General features: G+C 45.2%; 1 protein-coding gene across 8 annotated transcripts in view; it reads left to right on the top strand.

Moving 5' to 3' along the window:
* Positions 1–22,268, top strand: part of LOC147435591 (Glutathione S-transferase family protein) — a 39,618-nt gene that overhangs the window by 2,391 nt on the left and 14,959 nt on the right. The window contains exon 1 of one of the 8 annotated variants that reach the window (XM_086488607.1): positions 18,551–18,710. The exons of the other annotated variants lie outside the window; for them this stretch is intronic. The gene's annotated coding sequence lies outside the window, so the exon portion shown is untranslated. Of the gene's footprint in view, positions 1–18,550; positions 18,711–22,268 lie in introns of those variants that run through there. 8 annotated transcript variants of the gene reach the window in all.

Genomic DNA, 22,268 nt, shown 5'->3' on the forward strand with positions numbered 1-22,268 from the left:
AAGTGTAAGGTATAGACTCATGGTAGTCAACCATAAGACAATATAACCATAAATTCCATCATGCATAGTATTGACTAAATACTAAATGAAGCCTAGCACTAAAAGAAGCATCAACTAGGAAAAATTAGCACAAGAATAAGGTAGTTTAGGCTGTTGTAATGGTTGCATATGAGGCTACAAAACGCAAGTAGGGAAAAAGGTGGCGATTGCTCTAGAGACTGCAAGCAAACTTAGCAAAAAATGCTAGGGTTTCTGTAACAGACTTGGACACTCCAAGTCGAGATTCTACCACGACACCACAAGAATACACTTCAAAACAGTTCACAGTTCACAACTGATTCGACACTGGCCTGACGGAGTTCCGTGCCTAGAGATATTGGCCCCAAAGACTGGTGACCCTTTCGGTATTTCTTTTTGTATTAATCTGCAACTCAAAGTACATACTACTACAAGCAAGTGGTTGGGACTCACTCTCGGACTCTGCATCCAGATGCTCTGAGAAGTGAGAGCCCAGGCCACTATTTTATAGATTTACAAGGGATCCAAAAGCTTTAAAATCAGAAGCCCTAAAAAAGGCTCTCTCTCTCTCTCAAGCTTGCTTGTAAAAATTAAAGCAATTGCCTTGCGTAGAATAAAGCAAACTGATTTGCGTAGGATTTCTCCTTGCGTAGACAAAAGCTGGCCTGCACTGCATTTTCCGTATAGTTGCTGACGCAAATGGCGGGCGTCCGTGCAGCAGGCCAAGTCAGCCCGGAACCTGCCACATCAGCATTTTCCAGCAGGGATTCTTGCAAGAGGGTGTGTGTATGTACTGGGCAGCCATGTCACCAGTTTGTGACATACCCCCCCTTTGAAAGCATTGTAATTGCCCTTGATTACGCCTGCAAAACAGACAGAAGCCATAAACTGTCTTAGCATACACTGACCGTTAGTACCGACGCAGTAGGAACACACATCTAGCACATGTAATAATCGACAGTCACATCACAGGACATCACTTGACATCACATGACAAATCACATTCAACATTCATTTGGATCTCAGACCATGATTTATCGGCAATGCAATTAGCAATCGCATCTAGATCCACTCATGACCTCAGAGATGCCCGATTGACTAACCCCTATTGCAACCATGTCTATCGAGATCATTCAGACCAAAATGCTGCAGTCATTTCGTCTATCAGATCCTGCACTTAAACAAGTCAAGAACAAATCAGTTTCATATTATCGGGAATTTCATTTCATAAAGTCATTACAGTAGAATACTGTCAGCTCTCAGTATCCGTGAAGCTCAAAGAGACATCAGTGACTCTAGTATCAAATATCGAGGCATCTGTTGACAAAGGAGCGGAGTAACTCCCTTCTTGTGTATACCCATTGCACCAGATTTCCGGCCAAGCTGAATTCGGGGTTCCAATTGGAATAGACTGCTAAACCAAAAGCTTCAAGGTAAAGTTTCACATGTTGAGGAGTATTTGCTAGGTCCTCCTCCTCCATCCACTTCGCATCTAATGCAGGATAGTTCTTGAATTAAACCAGGAACCGCCTATGGCTTTACCCTTAATCTTTCTGTCTTTATGTGCCAATATCTGTTCTGGAACAAGGATCTCCTCGTTTTCTTCGACTTCGGGTTGCTGATCCCCATCTTCGGGCACATCGCCTTTAAAAGGTCTCATGAGACTCACATGAAAAGCATTGTGAATCCTCCAAGTTTCGGGTAGCTTCACTCGGAAGGAGACATCATTTATCTTTTCGGAGATCTTGAAAGGTCCATAGTATTGCATACTAAGCTTTGGAAAAAGCCTCTCCTTTCCCTTTTTCTTTCTTAGGCGTGCCTTCTGTAACAGACTTCAATACTCCAAGTCAAGAATCAATCACGACAGCACCAAATAACCACTTCAAAACAATTTACAGATCACAATACATTTGCACTGGCCCGACGGAGTTCCGTGCCTAGAGATATTGGCCCCAAAGACTGGCGCCCCTTTTGGTATTTCTTTATGTATTAATCAATGTCAAAGTACCAGAGAGCGGTTAGGGTTTCTCTCAGACTCTGCGTCCAGATGCTGTGCAGAGTGAGCCCAAAACCACTTATTTAAAGTTCTTACAAGGGATGCCAAAAGCAGAGCCCCAAAAAGCTTCCAAATCAAAAGCAACTGTTTCTCTCACAAACCCTCTTAAGGGCTTTCCATTAAATAAAGCAATGGATCTCTCTCTCTCTCTCTCTCTCTCTCTCTCTCTCTCTCTCCTCTTGGCCAATTTGCATCGCCAAAAGCTGAAAAATCAGCGCCGTTAAATCCGCCGCAAAACCTGGAAATCCGTACTATTGCCACGTGCATTTCTGTCGCCCGAATTAGGGTTTCAGCCAGCAGTTAGGGTTAGGGTTTCCAGAATTAGGGTTTCTGGCAGAAATTAGGGTTTGCAGGTTTTAGGGTTTCTGGCAGAAATTAGGGTTTCTGCTCTCGGTAGCCACGTCATCACTTTGTGACACCTTCTCAAAACGTAAGAGCACCCAATCGTTCTCCTTCAATTTCAAATTGCGACGATGGCGATCTGCTGCCTTTTTGTCTTTCTTGAGATTTTTTCAAAGCCTCGCGGACCTTGGCAAAAGCCGTGTCTAAGTCGCGCGTGTACTCATCGGCTTCAAAAATCTTATCTTTTGTGCTTAGGAAGGGTGGAACCTTCGTACCACCTTCAATAATCTCAAAGTGCGCCTTTCTCGTCGAAGAGTGTATCGTGTTATTGTAGGTAAATTCCACCAAAGGTAAATACTTTTTCCATTGAGTCTTCTAATCCGAGATGTAAGAGTTCAATAAATCTAGTACCACTGAATTGGCAATCTCAGATTGCCTGTCAGTCTGCGGGTGGAAAGATGACGAGAACTGCAACCGCGTGCCAATGTTCTCCCAAATAGCCTTCCAAAACAAACTTGTAAATTTGGGGTCCCTGTCGGAGACAATCCTCTTGGGCATGCCATGTAATCTGAAGATCTGGGCCACATATAGTCGCGCTAAGTGATCCGGCTTGGCTGTTTTCTTCACTGGAATGAAACGAGCTTGCTTACTAAACCTGTCAATAACAGTCCAGATACCATCGTGACCACTTTGTGTTCTCGGGAGATCAAAAATGAAATCCATTGCAATACTTTTCCAACAGCGGGTGGGTATGGGCAAAGGCTGTAACAATCCCTGTGCTTTATGGCTGTCAAACTTGACCTTTTGGCATACCAAGCAACTGCGCACAAACTCGTCCACATCCTTCTTGAGTGTCGGCTAAAAGAAGTCTCTCTCTACCCCTTTCAAGGTGGTAGCAATGCCGCGGTGACTTGTAAAAGGTCGACAGTGGCATTCGGTCATAACCTTTTCCCTCAAGCCATCCCGAATGGAATATCCTGCTACTGTCTCCCCATCCCGTACTCATGTGAAAATATCTGCAAAATCTGTATCCGTGGCATACTGATCGACCATATCCTCGAAGCTTCTATGTCTGTATCCGTGGCATACTGATCGACCATATCCTCGAAGCTCCTATGATGTATCGCGGAAATAGCTAGAACCAACGGCTTCCGAGACAAAGCATCTGCCACCAAATTCTTCTGTCCCTGTACATGGACCATCTGGAAGTGAAACTGTGACAAGATGTTCGCCCACCGCATCTGCTTTTTCGATAGCTGCTTCTGTGACAAGAAGTAGCGTAAATTCTGACGGTCTGTGAAGATAGTAAAATCTGCTTCGAGTAGGTAATGCCGCCACTGAGTAAGAGCATGGATAGCTGCAAAAGCTCTTTATCATAAATCTGTGCTGTCAATTCCGGCCTTGAGAACAATCGGCCCTCGTAAGCAGTGACATGGATTTCTTGCATTAAGACCGCACCCAGACTACGACCACAAGCATCACAATATACTTCAAATGACTTTTGCAAGTCCGACAAAGTCAAAACTAGTCTTGTAATCAATTTTTCTTTCAATATCTGAAAGGCAGTCACCTCTGTAGGTCCCCACAAGAAAGGTACTCCTTTCCATGTCAAGATATGCAGAGGGGAAGCAACCTCTGCAAACTTTCTAATGAACCGCCTGTAGTACGAACACAAGCCCAAGAAGCTTCTGACGTCATGGACATTCTTCAAGAAGCTTCTGACTTCATGGACATTCTTCAAGAAGCTTCTGACTTCATGGACATTCTTCAAATTGGGCCAATTACGGATATTCTCTATCTAGGCCGGGTCCATCTGCACTCCTGCCGCTGACACAATGTGTCCCAAAAAGTGTATCTCTGGTAGGAAAAATTCACTTTTCTTCTCATTAATCACTAACTTGTGATCTCGTAATGCCCAAAAGACTTGAAGCAGATGTTCTCTATGTTCTGCCTCATCCTTGGAGAAAATAATGATGTCGTCAAAGAAAGTGCCAACAAATACTCTATACTCTCGAAAAATCCTGTCCATCATCCAGCTAAATGTCGCAAGAGCATTGGTTAAGCCAAAAGGCATCACCAAAAACTCAAATAACCCAAAAGTCGTCCGAAAAGTTGTCTTGTAGACATCTCCCGGCGCGATTTGGATCTGATGATATCTGCTCTTCAAATCGATCCTGCTAAAGCACGAGGATCCCTGTAGTTTGTCAAGTATATCATCGATCCTAGGAATTGGAAAACTGTTCTTGATGGTGATTTTTGTTGAGAGCTCTATAATCGATGCACATTCTTCAAGATCCGTCTTTCTTCAAAACCAACAACATTGGAGAGCAATACGGTGAAGTACTAGGCCGGACAAGACCCTTTTCCAAGAGGTCTTTCACTTGGTTCATAATTTCTTTGTTCTGGGCTTGGCTCACATGGTAAGGTGGCCAGTTCAGTGGTGTGCTTCCAAGTATCAGATCAATGGTATGATCCTCAGGACGAGCGGGTGGTAACTCGCTTGGCAGGCTCTCTGAAAAGCAATCGGTATGAGTGTGGAGAAAATCTTGGCGTTCTTTATCAAGTTCAGACATATTTGTCCTATTCTCATCAGTCATCTCTCTCAAGAAGATCGAGTAAACAAACAGACTGTATTTCATTAATTTTGAAATGGCGGAAGCCGATACAATAGGGACAGACTTGCCCTTAAGTTTTACATCAAGTACAATGGTTTTGCCCTTCTCTGTGGTCAAAGTTGTTTCTCGCCCGATAGTCGACCACGGCGTTGTTCTTGTGGTACCAGGGAATTCTCAAGAGGACATCACAACCTTCCAAAGGCATTATGTAGAAGTCCTCATGCCCCAAATACCCCCGACAATGCAACCGAAGTTTGCCAATGACAGGTGTAATGGCTACATCCCTGCCGCGTGCTGCTAGAACTGCCTCTGTTAGTGGTCCCATCCGATCAGGTGTGATCTCGAGCCGCGCCGCCAATTCAGGTGAAATGAAGTTGGCCTTGGCTCCTCCATCAAAGAAAATTAGGGCTTCTTGGTCTTTTCACTTTGCCCCAAGCTCGGCAAAGTTCGGTACTCTCATCAATCGTGCTTGGGTCAGTACCCATGCAATCTGGAACGTCCTGCTTTCATCTTGCCTTTTCGTCCACGTTCTCAGCTGCTCTCGAACCTTCAGACCTGTCTTCATCCTTGTTGTTCTGTTCTTTCAGTCACAAGACGGGCATCACGTGCCAATAGAAAATAACAAATTGAACAAACTGAACAGACTTTTGGCACTTCAATAACAACTGAACTGAGAGAGAGACGACACGCGACACGGAGTGGCGGAATTTCACCTCAGAGAGTATTGGCCCCAAACCTTGGCGCCCCTTTCGGTATTTCTTTATATTGCATCAACACAGTACAAGCCGGTACTCTAGACTCAGCACCTTCGCTAGCCTCTAGGAAGCATGCCAGAGAATGAGCCCTAGCCTCATATTTAAAGGCCCTTGGCCTAAAAAGCCATTACAGTAAAAAGCCTTTAAAACTCAAAAGCTTCTGGTCCAAAAGCAAAGCCAAAAAGCTGCTAGCGTAAATCACGGAAATCCGTACAGCCTGCCACATCATCAGCCAACGCAAAACGCGGAAATCCGTACAGCTTGCCACGTCATCATGCGAGCGCAATTTTAAAAAATCTGCCACGCTGCCCTTAGGGTTAGGGTTAGGGTTTCTTCAGTTTTAGGGTTAGGGTTTCCAAAATTAGGGTTTCAGCAGTAAGGGTTTTTGGCAGAAATTAGGGTTTTGCCACGTCAGCAGTTTGTTACACTTTCTGTGCCTTTTTAGGGCACTTCGCGGAGATACGCCCAGTTTCCTGGCATCTGAAGCACTTCCCCTCTTTGATGTAGAGAGCTCTTTGAGGAAGAGTAAGCTTGGGTCATTTCTTTCTTTTCTGGGTTACTCTTCTTCTTTCTACTTTCATTGTTTGAAGTCTGTTTATTCTTTTGTGTCATGCTTTCATCTGTGGGGTAGGTCAAACTGCTTGAATGAATGGCAAAACCCCGTTTCGCACGACTCATCAATTCTTGAATGGAATCTGACTTTTGTTCTAAGCAGTGATCTCGGATCTCTGCAGGAAGTCCCAAGGTAAACCGCTCAATTTGTTCTTTGAACGAGATCTTCTTAAATGAAGAGGCTGGTAGAAAAGAGCTCCAGGATCTCTCGCAATATGCGTCCAAAGGATCCTTCTTGGTCATCCGAAGATGGTTCCAAGCAGTTCGTATGATGCGTTCGTACTCTCAAGTCAGCCAAGAAGAGATAAAAAGCCTTTTAAATTTCAGCCATTTAACTGGCACTTTCCTGTTCAATAGAAGTGTGGACCACCAAGTATGAGCATTTCCCCTGAAGTAGGAAGTAGCCCTCCGAATCTTGGAGTGCTTTGAGTAACGCCCTATGTCAAATTGCTGTATGAAGGCCAAAGCCTTCGAAGCATCTCGAAAACCAGAAAATGTGTTAAATTTAACTGACTGTCTACCTTCTTTGAACTCTTGGACTTTCTTGCTTTTATCTTCCAGAAAGTCATACTGGTTGGCTTTGTAAAAATTCTTCTTCTATTGCATAGAATCTGCAGTTGTCGGAGTCCGAACTATCTAAAGACGAGTCCTCTGTAGAACTGTTTGAAACTGGGCGAGATTTAGACTTCTTTGCCTTTTTCTTGCCCTTTTGCTTTTTGCATTGCTTTTTGCCTTTTCTGACTTCTTCGCTCGAATCGGAAGAGCTAGAAGAACTCGAAGAAGAAGAACTAGGTAATCCTTCAAACCGCACACGCTTCTTCTCCTTCTTGGCCGAGGCAAAAGTAGATTGACGATCCAAATAACCCGGGAAGTCAGTTCCTTTCTTCTGCTTTTTGTCGTGCTTTTCTGCTTTGTTCTGCGTGTCAAAAAGCTGAGAAATCCCTGCATCAACTGTCACCAGCGTGTGACTACTATCTATCCTTTTTGTTGATTTCTTTCTTATTATCTATTTACTTTCACTTTTTGGAAACACCCCTCGGGAAATCTAACTGCCCTGCATTGCATAGCTAGTGTGGAACTGTCCAGAGGGAGTCCAGGCCTGAGGGCAAGAGAGCACTAAGGTTGGACAAGGACTATGGTTAGCCAAGTGGGGTCATTGACTAGCCAAAGTGGAATCCTTTGCTACAGAGGCTACATTTCAATTCTGGATGTGGCCGCAGTGTACAAAGAGGGTCGGATGATCTAGAAAGATACAATGGCAGCATCTCCTAAAATTTAGGGAACTGCTATTTTGGGACCTGAAAATGTGTTGATGTCATTACCTCCGGAATGACAAGGGGAACATTTTCATACTCTGCCGTGAAGTCAACTGGGCAACCGGTTGGGATATTTTTAGACGGCAACCCCGAAACGGGAAAATGCTTATAAATGTGCCAAGTGGCACCTTCTGGTGCACTTGCCTCATGGAACAAGAAGTGGCGCTGAATTTAGGAGGGAGAGAGCCTCATTTTCAGATTTGTCACAGGTTAAGAGCTATGGAGTGCTTGCTTTCTCTCTTATGCACAGTGCGGTGCCAGGAGTGATGCCCTGCACGCTACGCACTGCCCTCTCTCTCCCCTTTGGCAGTATGTTATGCCCCTCTAGTGGGCTCTTCATTTGACCAATGTACAGTTGTGTGGGTTCATGCGCGATTGCCGAGGCAAGAGCCTCTTGCACAGGTACTGGATTAGCTAGCGGCTAATCCCCCCGCAGGTACAGGTGAATTCGGAGAGGTTTCACGCTAGAAATCTCGTCCGATTCAAAGGGCAAGTAGCCCTACAGGTGCGGGAGCTCAAGGACTTGCTAAGGATGCGACCGGCACGCGAAACGGAGCCCAAAACAGTAAATTACAGCCTGCTGTGTATTTTTGCAGGTTTAGGGTTTTGGCCCTAAATGGACCCTAATACCCCCAGGAGGTTCGGGGACGCAAGGGGACCGCTGTACAGGCGATCTAGCGCATTTTCGGGGCTGAAAACAGAGAATTCAGCGTGCTGCAGATTCTCGTCAGGTCTTGCAAAGTGCCCGTATGCGTCGGGAAAGTCACTCAATGCGTGGGAATATTGACTGTGAAGGGTCCTAGTACAGTTATGTTGCCGAAATCGGGCCGGAACAGTTGAAATTCAGCCAAGTTTGTGCGGGGCAGCTTGTAGGGATCCACAACGTTTATTCCCTCTTTGGAAGAATAAAGAAATACCGAAAGGGGCGCCTAAGTTAGGGGCCAATCTAGTGTCGGTCTTCTCATACAGGTGCATTCTAGCATCTGTATCCCATTCCCCTCTCTTGTGTCACTATAGCGCAGGTATAATAGACGACTAATAATGGGTGAAAGCTAAATCAAGGTTTGAAGTAAAGTCTACCGCCCTTTTTGGATTGAACAGGCCGGTTTCATGGTTCCATCGACGGGATAAAATCACTTTTTCCCATAGAAGTGAGCCTTGGTCAGTTTAGGCTTGAAGACACAGGGGATCATAGACCAGACACAGGGAATTGCAATTATGGCTGACAGACCAGATGATGTGACTGAAGAGGTTTCCTCTTCGCAGGGTCAATAGACACATGAAGTGGGTGAGTCCTCAAGACCACCACAGACAGATGACGATATATTCAGGACCCAGTTGGCTACTGCTGTGGCTATGTTCACACAAGTAATGCAGAATCCGAGGTTTTTAGCCTTTCTGCAACCTCCTGTTCCGTCTCAGCAAGTTGGGTCATTGGATCATATTCAAAAGCCTGTTAAGGCTCGAGCACAGGTGATTCATACCGCACAATCAATGGAAACACTTGTACACTTGACGGAGAACATGTAGTCTCCACAACCTATGCCTAAGGTGCAAGAACAGGTGGCTGAGATGCCAGTCTTTCAAGCTGTACCAGTTCAGCCCGCCACCTTTCAGCAGCCTATAGCTGGTTCTAATGGCCAGGGAAGCAACCTACAGGCTATGCAACAGGTCTTCCCACCACCTTCAGTACACCCTTGCTATTTTGGAGGTGGATCGGTATTCTAGAGCATGGCTGGTCATGCACCTGGAAATCAGTTTTACATGCCAGGAACAGTGTTTGGGGGTGCTCAAACGATGATGCTTAACCCCATGTACAGTGTCATGGGTATGCAACCAGGGGTTCAGAGCACTCAGGGCCAATTTGGGATGCCACAAGCAAATTTTGGTATGGCTGGAATTACAAATCAGCAGCCAAATATGGCATTTCCAGGTCAAGTTAATAGCGGCCAAGGAACACAGATGAACCCTAATAGTGTTCCCATGTTTCAGTCACTTCCATATGACAATTTAACGCCGCTGGAGAGGCCAACTCTGTACAAAGAAGGTGGCAAAGGTGTGACATTCACGACCTTTACAGGGTTTGATGACAGGAAGAAGGCTCTTTCATTCCTCCAGCAGTTTGACAAGGCCTATGCAGGGGGAAACTTTATAGAGGCTTCAAAGGTCCGCAAGGCAGCCACTTTCTTGACAGGGAATGCGGGACAATGGTGGACAACTTTATTGCTTCAAGGGCAAGCTCCGTCCACATGGATTTACTTCAAGCAGATTTTTGCAGCAGCATGGTTATCTGATGACTTTGAAGCAGATGTCATGACAGAATGGCACCAGCTAAATGCTGCCACTTGCAGAAATCTGGATGATTACAATCGGAAGTTTTGGAAAGCTCTACTTCCAGTAACTTCCTATAGGTTTGTGCCATTGACAGAACAGATTGAAAAATACTGTTGTGGCCTACCCAAAGGATTGAGAAAATACTGGACGAAGACAAAAGTCACTACTTTGACGCAGCTCATCGAGGTAGCAAACACTGGGAATGGTTTGCTCAAGGGAGAAGATTGTGAATTTAACACTGGCGTCAAGGCAGGATCAGGCAAGAAAAATTCAGCCAAGAAGCACGTTCCCAATGAGGCTCCTAAAGGGACTCAGGAGTCAGCCAATGCAGGGAAAGACAAAGCTACGGCTGAATCAGAAAAGGGACCTGCAAAGAAATGGAAAAGACGTTTTCCTCGCAAGTCAGAAGAGCAAAAGAAGGTCGCGAGGACAGAGAACAAATGCTTTATATGTGAGCAGCCTAGCCACATTGCTTACAATTGTCCTACAAAGAAAAGGCCAGCTGACTCTGATGACAAGGAAGACAAGAAAGGAAAGAAGCCCATGGCTGGTCTAGTGCCAGATATGGTGGGCGACAAGCCAAATTCAGATGCAAGTGAGCTTTGCAGAGCATGGGGAAAGGTCAGGGATCAAACAGTGCTCATCTTCTTTGATCCAGGTGCCAAAGCCAACTTCATTTCCCCAGAATTGGCTTCAAAGTTGGGAATCAGACCTGAAGAGATGGGGTATACAGCAGAGGCAGGTTTGGCATGTCCTTGCCATACAGAGGCTGTGACACCCATCATTGGAAAGTTGCGTCTACATATCCAGTCCTATGTAGATGCTGAAGAATTTTACATCATGCCATTGGATGGATGTGATGTGTTGTTAGGTATTCCTTGGTTGTTTCGTGTACAGGGAATCATGGATGCCTACAACAAAAAGATCACTGTACAGAGCAGGGGAAAGACTCACATTCTGGATGTAAAGCTTAAAGGGGAGTCTATTCCTACTGTATCAGCTTCTGCCATTACTTCTGTAATGAAAAAGCATCTTTCTGCGTACTTGGTTTTTGCACTTGAAGTGTTAGATTGTGATGAATCAAATTTATCTGTGCTAGATAAAGAAAGGTCAATGTTTTTACAACAGTATAGTGACTGTTTTTCCGATTCATTACCGTCTCAATTACCGCCAGAGAGACCCGAGAACCATGCGATAGATTTGGTGCCAGGCAGTAGCCCACCAAATAAGCCTCCGCACAGGGTTAGTGCGGCTCAGCAGAAAGAGATAATGGGCCAAGTTCAGGAGTTGTTAGAAAAGGGGCTGATTCAGCCCAGTTCATCTCCATTCTGTTCTCCAGTGTTGTTGGTGCAGAAAAAAGATGGCTCATGGCGTATGTGCATCGACTACCGTGCACTGAACAAGAATACCATCAAGAATAGGTTTCCTATACCTAGAATTGATGATATTATGGACAAATTAGAAGGAGCAGCTATGTTTAGCAGGATAGATCTAAAGAGTGGGTACCATCAGATCCGCATTAGATCAGAGGATGTGCACAAGACTGCTTTTAGAACGACGTTTGGCCTTTACGAATTTTTAGTGATGCCCTTTGGTCTCACAAATGCTCCTGCTACGTTCAATAGGATGATGGACAGAATTTTCCGTCCACACCAGCAGTTTGTTGGTACATTCTTTGATGACATGATAGTCTACTCAAAGAATGAAGAGGAGCATAGGCATCACTTGGCCATTGTGTTCAAAGAGCTACGCAGTCATAGGTTGCTCATCAATGCAAAGAAAAGTGAGTTTTTTCTGGAAAAGATTCACTTTCTGGGACACATTGTCTCAAAGGATGGTGTGAGAATGGATCCTGCAAAAGTTGAAGCGATCAAGTCATGGCCAAATTTGAAGACGGTGCATGATGTCCGAAGCTTTTTGGGACTATGCTCCTATTACAGAAGGTTTATCCGAAATTTCGCTGAGATTGCTTCACCTTTACATGCTCTTCAAAAGAAGGCAGTCACCTTTAGATGGACACAGAAAGAGATTTCAGCTTTTAATCTCTTAAAGGAAAAGATGACTTCGGATCCAGTCATTGTGTTGCCAGATCTTAGGAAGTCATTTGTGGTCCAGTGTGACGCCTGCGGTAGTAGCATTGGTGCAGTGCTAATGCAAGATGGCAGGGTAGTAGCCTATGAGAGCAGAATTTTGCAAGGGCCAGAGATGACCATGCAGGTCTATGAGAAAGAGTTACTGGCTGTGATTCATGCGCTCTTAAGTTGGAAACACTACCTGCTAGGCGCAGACTTTGTTGTCCAAACGGACCATCAGACCTTGCGATACTTCTTGACACAGACAAAGTTATCTGAGAAGCATATGGGATGGGCAAATATCTTGTCCATGTTCCATTTTCAGATTGTGCATGTGGAAGGCAAGAAGAACGTTGTGGCTGATGCCTTGTCAAGGAAGCCACAAATTTCAGCTGTGTCAATTCCTTATCATCATGAACTTGATGATATGAGAGAACAGTATGAAAATGATGAAGATTTTGCAAGGGTCTTCGAGCAACTAATGGATGGACAACGTCATGAACACTATCTTCTTAAAGACGGGTTCATGATGATGCATGGCAGATTGTGTGCCACAAAGCCATTGCGACGCAAAGTTATGGAAGAGAGTCATGTCCCACCGTATGCAGGGCATCGTGGTATCGATGCTACAGTTAAAGCGGTTGAGACATTCTTCTTTTGGCCTACATTGAGAAGGGATGTGGATGCCTTTGTGCGAGAATGCGTAATATGCCAAAAGGTCAAGTTTGACAGGCAAAAGGCACCAGGGTTATTGCAACCACTACCTATTCCAGATAAACCATGGGAAAGTATTGCTATGGATTTTATCTTTGATCTTCCGAGAACGCAGACAGGAAACGATGGTATTTGGACCATTATTTGCAGATTCAGCAAACAGGCTCATTTTATTCCTGTCAGGAAGAAGATAAAACCAGATCAGATGGCACGCTTGTTTATGAGCAATATTTTCAAGTATCATGGCATGCCGTAGTCGATTGTTAGCGACCGTGATCCACGCATGACAAGTTTGTTCTGGAGAGGCTTGTTTGAGAATATGGGCACCACGCTCAAATTCTCTTCGTCATTTCATCCTCAAACAGATGGGCAGTCAGAAGAGGCAAATTCTACTGTCCTAGATCTGCTGAAGTGCTATGTGTCAGAGCATAAAGGAAAGTGGGAGAAGTATTTGCCATTGGTGGAGTATGCATACAATAATACAGTGCATTCATCAACTGGCAAGGCACCCTTTGAGATAGTTGAAGGTGGCAAGAAAGTTCCTCCCATACTGCATACAAAGGACAAGATATTTGAAGCAGATAAGTATGTTCAAGACATGGATGAAATGTACAAGAAGGTCAAAGTGGCCTTAGAAAGGACTCAGGCAAAACAAAAGAAAGCAGCTGATCGTCACCGTCGTGAAGTGGTATATTCACTTGGTGATTGGGTGCTTTTACGCTTTGAAAAGGCAAGGTTAAAGAAGATGAAGGGCAAGGAAAGACTGTTTCCAAAGCTCAGCATGCGTTACTATGGGCCTTTTCAAGTATGCGACATAATCAGTGATGTTGCATATAGGCTGAAATTGCCTGACAGTTGGAAGATTCACAATGCATTTCATGTGAGTCTTCTCAGACCCTATGTGGGTGATGTGCCAGAAGATATGCCAGTTGAAGATCAGCCGGAAGTCGAGGAACTTGACGAGATCTTGGTCCTTGAACAGATTTTGGCACACAAAGAAAGGAAAGTGAAAGGCAAGGTTGCTAGGCGTTACTTGGTAAAGTTCAGAAACTATCCACCAATGGATGCTAAGTGGATGGAAGAAGGTGAACTTGCAGAGTCACCAACTGTGTTATCACTTTACCTGGAAGCCTTCAATTTGCAACCTACCTTGACCCCTTGAGTCTCAAAGCTAAATGGATTGTCAGTGTGACAATGGCTTTTGAAACAAATGATGTACATGGTATTTAAAGTGAGCTCAAATCAAATACCTGTTACATCAATGTTAGAGCTGTACAGATTGTCAGTTTGGCAATTGCTCTTATGGAATGTCCAAAAGTTTGGTTAGTGCTATAGAAGTGAGTATTTCTTGTTAGTTTGTCAAGGATACAGTGATTGCTTCTATTGAAGAGTACATGTGTAACTGCATTCTTAAACTGTCGGTTTGGGTATGCTCGAAAGTGTTACGGGATCCAACGTGTACTATAAGACAGTGGCAAAATGTGCAGCTACCATTTTGTCATTGGAAAGTTAGTGACTCAAAGCAATGGCAGAGTACGCAGCTACCACTATGTCATTGGGACAGGGTTCACACGCAGGCAATACATGAGTCGACCAGGTGTTGAATACACCAGGGTTGACAATGAGCATGTATGTGTCGTATATGTGTCGACAGGTGTTAAATACATCAGTGTTGACAGTAAGCATGTACGACATAGATGCAAATGAGGACGTTTGAGATTTCAAGAGGGGGGTATGTCACCAACGTGTGACTACTATCTATCCTTTTTGTTGATTTCTTTCTTATTATCTATTTACTTTCACTTTTTGGAAACACCCCTCGGGAAATCTAACTGCCCTGCATTGCATAGCTAGTGTGGAATTGTCCAGAGGGAGTCCAGGCCTGAGGGCAAGAGAGCACTAAGGTTGGACAAGGACTATGGTTAGCCAAGTGGGGTCATTGACTAGCCAAAGTGGAATCCTTTGCTACAGAGGCTACATTTCAGTTCTGGATGTGGCCGCAGTGTACAAAGAGGGTCGGATGACCTAGAAAGATACAATGGCAGCATCTCCTAAAATTTAGGGAACTGCTATTTTGGGACCTGAAAATGTGTTGATGTCATTACCTCCGGAATGACAAGGGGAACATTTTCTTACTCTGCCGTGAAGTCAACTGGGCAACCGGTTGGGATATTTTTAGACGGCAACCCCGAAACGGGAAAATGCTTGTAAATGTGCCAGGTGGCACCTTCTGGTGCACTTGCCTCATGGAACAAGAAGTGGCGCTGAATTTAGGAGGGAGAGAGCCTCATTTTCAGATTTGTCACAGGTTAAGAGCTATGGAGTGCTTGCTTTCTCTCTTATGCACAGTGCGGTGCCAGGAGTGATGCCCTGCACGCTACGCACTGCCCTCTCTCTCCCCTTTGGCAGTATGTTATGCCCCTCTAGTGGGCTCTTCATTTGACCAATGTACAGTTGTGTGGGTTCATGCGCGATTGCCGAGGCAAGAGCCTCTTGCACAGGTACTGGATTAGCTAGCGGCTAATCCCCCCGCAGGTACAGGTGAATTCGGAGAGGTTTCACGCTAGAAATCTCGTCCGATTCAAAGGGCAAGTAGCCCTACAGGTGCGGGAGCTCGAGGACTTGCTAAGGATGCGACCGGCACGCGAAACGGAGCCCGAAACAGTAAATTACAGCCTGCTGTGTATTTTTGCAGGTTTAGGGTTTTGGCCCTAAACGGACCCTAATACCCCCAGGAGGTTCGGGGACGCAAGGGGACCGCTGTACAGGCGATCTAGCGCATTTTCGGGGCTGAAAACAGAGAATTCAGCGTGCTGCAGATTCTCGTCAGGTCTTGCAAAGTGCCCGTATGCGTCGGGAAAGTCACTCAATGCGTGGGAATATTGACTGTGAAGGGTCCTAGTATAGTTATGCTGCCGAAATCGGGCCGGAACAGTTGAAATTCAGCCAAGTTTGTGCGGGGCAGCTTGTAGGGATCCACAACGTTTATTCCCTCTTTGGAAGAATAAAGAAATACCGAAAGGGGCGCCTAAGTTAGGGGCCAATGTAGTGTCGGTCTTCTCATACAGGTGCATTCTAGCATCTGTATCCCATTCCCCTCTCTTGTGTCACTATAGCGCAGGTATAATAGACGACTAATAATGGGTGAAAGCTAAATCAAGGTTTGAAGTAAAGTCTACCGCCCTTTTTGGATTGAACAGGCCGGTTTCATCAACCACCTCTTCTAATTCCTGCTAAGTAAACATCCTTGGGGTAGGAGGTTTCTTAAGTACTGGTTTGGGAGGTGGTCTGTGGTTTGCTACCACTGCGCATATACCTCGTCGAAGGAGGTTTGAGTCATAAATTTTGCAAATTTTGGGTCCTTCGCAAAATTTAGCATCATCTTTCCTGCGTCGTCGATCAGTCGTCGACGCTCCATCTCTTCAAGCTCCGCCGGAGTAGGCCGAGGCGGGCCGTACTCCTCGCGTGAATCTTCTTCGTGATCTCCTCCCGCATCTCCAGGTGCAGAGCGAGTCGACTGATCTCTGTCTGAAGCCATATGTGCCGCGTAAAAAGGATTGGACTTCTCGGTAGAAGAGAAATCGGCATGCTATGATACCACTATAACAGACTTGGACACTCCAAGTCGAGATTCTACTGCGACACCACAAGAATACACTTCAAAGCAATTCACAATTTACAACTGATTCGACACTGGCCCGGCGGAGTTCCGTGCCTAGAGATATTGGCCCCAAAGACTGGCGCCCCTTTGGGTATTTCTTTTTGTATTAATCTACAACTCAAAGTACAAGCGAGTGGTCGGGACTCACTCTCAGACTCTACGTCCAGATGCTCTGAGAAGTGAGAGCCCAGCCCACTATTTTATAGATTTACAAGGGATGCTAAAAGCAGAGCCCAAAAGCTTTAAAATTAAAAGCCCTCAGAAAGCAAGGCTCTCTCTCTCTCTCTCTCTCTCTCTCTCTCTCTCAAGCTTGCTTGTAAAAATTAAAGCAACTGCCTTGCGTAGAATAAAGCAAACTGATTTGCGTAGGAGTCAGCCCCGAACCTGCCACGTCAGCATTTTCCAGCGGGGGTTCCTGCAAGAGAGGGTGTGTGTGTGTGTATGTACTGGGCAGCCACGTCACCAGTTTGTGATGGTTTCCTCGAAGTTGAGCACTAGAAAATAAGGAAGAAGGGCTCCTTTTTTGTCAGCTTTACAATTTATCACCTAGATTTTTTAAGTTCAGGTGAGTTGTACAAAAATGTGCAATGTGGACTCATATTTTGGGTGCAATGTGAGGCTAGTATCTTCCAATCCACTCAACCATTCGGTGGCGGATCAGACGATGGGTCCTATCATATTAGCCGAAGTGTTGTAATATTTGTCAAACACCTTATACAAGCCATTTATGCAAACAGGGTTTTGGTATAAGTTCTATCTTCGTTTTCCCCTTATTTGGTCTTTCATGTGTTGCTTTAGAATTTTTTGGTTTGTTGTCTGGCTTTTCCTCCGTCTTAGGGCACTTTGCTAAAATATGCCCCGCTTCACCACACCCAAAGCACTTTCCCTGCTTGTAGTATTTCCACCTTTTTCTTGGCAAACATCTGAGGGGGTTGTAGATTGCTTTTTTTTTTGTACAAGCTTCTTGGCTTTCTTCTTCCCTTTTGAAGAATCTTTTTCTGTAGCCTTTCCGTAGCGTAAGTCAAGGAACTTGAGAACATTGAGTAACTGTTTGGAAAGAAGCTGCAAGTAGGAAAGCATTCTCGAATCTTTGCTAAAAGTAGACAAAGTGTCTTCCTCTTTCATTCTGAGGTGGTTCCATGCTGTCAAGACATCAGCTTGAGAATGGGGAGTCAAACAAATTGATGAGAACAACCTCTTGAACTTCCAGTTATGAGGTGCATTTCTGCTAGTAAAAGTGTCGACCACCATGTGTGTGCATCCTCTTTGAGGTGGCTTTGCGAACCTTGGAAGCTTCTGTAAAGTTGTCTGCTGACAAGGCGGTGTCAAATTGCTGAATAAATGATAAAGCTCGATGGGTATCCTTGTGGCCCGAAAAAATATCGAACTTGATGCTTTGGCCACCATCCTTAAATTTCTTCTTGCCCTTTCGAGGTTCTAGTTTGTCATATCTTGCCTTTTGGGTTCTTCTTTCTTTTGAATTTCAATCCAAAAGTTTTAGATCTATCATTAGAACTATCAGATGATCTATGATTAGGACTGTTAGAAGTCATAGAATCATCCTCCGTTGAATTGCTAAAGTGTTTTCGAGATCTGATTTTTTGATACTTTCATTTCCTTGATCTCCTTTGTCTTCTTCACTAGAAGTGAGCAAAGTCGTCCTTAACTTGAGCATGTCGATGATGTTTTGACCCAAGTATCTAGGAAAAGACTTGGACTTTTGTCCTTTTGGAATTGGCTTGAATTTTGCAGGTGTACTCGCAGGCGATTACTTTTTCTTTAAGGGGTAGGAGGGTATGTCACAAAAGTGATGATGTGGCTATTATCAATGTTGGATTTTCTCTCTCTCTCTCTCTCTCTCTCTCTCTCTCTCTCTCTCAAGTTGTGTTGAAGTGCTAAAGTCTATTCCGGTTTTGCTCGTTTTAGTTGGCACATGGTGACCTTGTGAACTATAGGAGGCTTTGCATTACTACTTGGGTTCTCTTAATCCTCCTGTGACCCTTGTTAATTCTGAACAAAATTCTCAATGTCAGGTGCAACGGAAGTGTTGAAGGATTTAGCTCAGATTTGGTACTCCACACAAACACAAGGGACACGTTACTTCACTTGAGAGAACTGAATGAAAGAGAGAGACACACAAGAGAGGGAGAAAAGAGACGACACCGAATGTCGGGTCCAAACCCTCAAGGGCCCCCTTCCTCTGTTGCCAGAGCAAGTACTTTCTTTATTCTTGCACAATGCTGATACAATGACTAAATGTTGAGATGCTGATGCTAATGGGTACTAATGCCACTAATGCTGGGTACTAGGGTATTGATGCTTGGTATTGGTACTGATGCTATTGATGCTGGGTACTACTGAGATACTGAAGGGTACTAGGATACTGAAGGGTACTAGGGTACTGCGGGGTTCTGCGGTACTGAGGGGTACCGAGGGGTATTGCGGGTATTGGTGGGTACTGAAGAACCCTATGCTGAGCTAGGCAGGAGCCAAGCCAGAACACAAGGGGTGCTAGATGTTGGGGTACTGTGTCGACGACGCTTTGACGACGACGAGGCTATGGGTGAATGCTGAAAGGGCTAGCGATGTCGATGGCTAGAATTTGCTACCATGACGAGGCTAGGGCTGAATGTGATGGCGATCATAGGCTGGAATCGCTGACTGTTTTGGGCTGAAATCGCTGATGCTACAGGGCTGAAAACGCTGGTGAGAGGATGAGGAAACGCTAGCGATCTGGGCTGAAAACGCCAGGTGAGGCTGAGAGGCCTGCTGGTACTTCTCCTCCTCCTGCTTCTTGCTTTCCAAGCGCTGCCTATGGCTGCTTATAAACCAATCAGAGGCTGGGTCGAGCAGCAGCCAGAAAGCCCCATGATTTTGCTAATAAAATGCTGAAAATAACTTATCAAAAAATGCCATGCTAAGGGCGGTTCACACGTGGTAAATACCTATATGCTGTACTGTGCAAGAGAGGGTATGCAACTATGGCCGGCCTGGACATACAAGTCCTGCTAGAGGCTCACAAAGGTGCCAGGCTAGGTCCTAAGCGACTAAGACTAATGCTAGACAGTAGCAGAAGCATGTCCATGTAGTGCAAGTGAAGTGCACATGTGACGTCCCCCCTTGTTAAAGGTTGAGGCACAACTGCCGAACTTCTATCTTTGGATTCCTTCTTACTTCTGATGTTGACTGCTTTCGATGCTTGTGGATGCACAACTGATGAAGGTTCCTCCAAACGTGTGGATACTGCGGATGTAGATTTGGTGCGATGTAAACACTGACCACACGAGTTGCTAGGCAGGCTTACAACTGTTGAATAGTCCTGTCGTGAAAACATTGCGGGTGAAGCTGAAAGGTAAGGGTGCTTGGAGGTATTTCCAAGGGATCCATGTCGATGGAAGTGGATGCACGCTTACATGCGAATGCGAATGCGAATGCAGAAGAGGGTCAAGGGTCCTTTCTCCATCTCCTTCCATATCCGCATACAAGGCACGTGGATCTTGATCTTGGTAATCAAGATCTGGATTTTCATGTATCCGATTTCGATCTTCGTTCAAAGACATAGCGATGAAGATGGGAGCATGCCTGATGCGCAATGGACTAAGGGTGGGAGTGGGTAATAGGTTTGGGATTGGGGCACGAGATTCTTCGAGAAATTTTTTTTCTTGATTTTGCTTGGGGTCTTGGTTGTTCCCTCGAGTTCGCGAAGCCGAAGCACGCACATAGCTCCGATACTAATGTTAGGTGCAGCGGCAATATTTAAGGATATAGCTTGGATCTAGTACTCCGCACAAACACAAGGGACACTTTACTTCACTTGAGAGAACTGAACTAAACTGAAAGAAAGAGAGAGACACGAGAGAGAGAAAAGAGACGATATCGAATGTTGGGTCCCAAACCCTCAAGGGCCCCCTTACTCTGTTGCCAGAGCAAGTACTGTAAAGTGCAACGGAAGTGAATGTTGATAGTGCTCAGGATGAGTGCTCCGAACTTTGCTCAAGGGTTCCTTTTACTTACGGAAGGGAGAGCCTTCCGTTCTTCTTAGAGAGAGTGCAAGTGCAATGACAACAAACAAAGTGAATGCTACTGTGAATGAAAGTGCGGAGAGAGAGAGAGAGAGAGAGAGAGAGAGAGAGAGAGAGAGAGAGAGAGAGAGAGAAAAGAATACGACACCAGATGGTTCTCAAACCCCCCTCCAAGGGCCCCCCTCTCTATCTATGCTTTAGATTGCACAAATTTGGTACAATAGTCTAGATGCAATGGACTGGCCGACAATGTCGACGACAATGATGGCGACGACGAGGACGGGCTGAAAACTGAAACCGCGAGGGCTGATCTGGCTGGAAATCTGGAATCTGATCTGAGGCTGAATCTGAAATGCTGGTCTGATCTGAATTTGCAAACGTTGGACTGATCTGATCTGAATTGAAATTTGAAAACGCGGAATTGATCTGATCTGATTTGGAATTGCTGATCTGATCTGATCTGAAATGCTGATCTGAAATCTGAAAAACGTTGGGGCTGATCTGCAACTTGCAAAACGCTGGGGCTGGTGGCTGAAAAACGCTGATGTGCTTCACATTCGGTACTGCTGAGTCGAGGCTCTGCGAGTTTTTGGAACTTCTTGTGTTGCCTCTACTGCTTGTACTGAGTGCCCAATGGGTTTCTTTTATAGTTCTTTTTGCAAATTGCCCTACTTACTGTTCCAACAAAAGTCAATTATTAATAAATAAGTAAAAAATGTGGATTTTGGGAAAAGGGTTCTATGGTTTGGAAAATGTTGATGATGGGTACTGAATGTCATGCTAATGATGATGCTGTGTGCAATCAGAGGGTATGCAACTATTCTAAGTGCCTGGACCTGCACAGCCTATGCACAGGCTCAAAGGGTGCCGGAACACTTCCTAGGCTAACCTGAACACTAGAACTGGGATAGCTTGTCCACATGCACATAGGGTTAGATGTGCACGTGACATCCGCTCCTTTTTAAAGTGAGGTACTGGTACCGAGCTGCATGGCTTCCTTGTAGTCTGCCAACTCTGGGTAATTTGTCAGGTGCAGCGGAAGAGAATACGCATTTGCTCGGATCTAGTACTCCGCACACAAACACAAGGAACACTTTACTTCACTTGAAAGAACTGAACTGAACTGAAAGAAAGAGAGAGACGAGAGAGAGAGAAGAGACGACACAGGGATGTCGGGTTCCAACCCTCAAGGGTCCCCTTGCTCTGTCGCCAGAGCAAGTACTTTCTTTATTCTTGCACAATGCTCCTACAATGACTAAATGCGGAGATGTTGATGCTAATGGGTATTGATGCTGGGTACTGAGGTAGTGAGGTATTGAGGTTCTATGTTGAAGACGAGGAGGTCGACGATGAGGTCTATGTCGAAGACGATGAAGTCCACGACGAGGTACTAAGGGTCTTCGTCGACAACGGTACTGTGTCGATGACGGTGAAGTCGTTGATGGTTCTATGTCGAAGACGATGATGTCGACGACGGGTATTGTTGGTCTATGTTGACGACGACGATGATGGTGTCCTCGTCAAGTCTGGGACTGCGATGATGATGACGAAGGTGTCATCGTCAAGATAGGGATGTGCGATGACTATGACAAAGGTGTCATCGTCAAGATAGGGATGTGCGATGACGATGACGATGACGATGTCGATGACGATGATGGTGTCGACGACGACGGCGTCAAGGTTGAAACTGAAAGCGCTAGATCAGCGTAACCGCGAAACGTTTCAAGGCCGAAACGTTTCACCCTGAAACG

This window comes from Adiantum capillus-veneris, chromosome 18 (genome assembly GCF_014529385.1).
Source record: "Adiantum capillus-veneris isolate H3 chromosome 18, ASM1452938v2, whole genome shotgun sequence".
NCBI lineage: Eukaryota > Viridiplantae > Streptophyta > Polypodiopsida > Polypodiales > Pteridaceae > Adiantum > Adiantum capillus-veneris.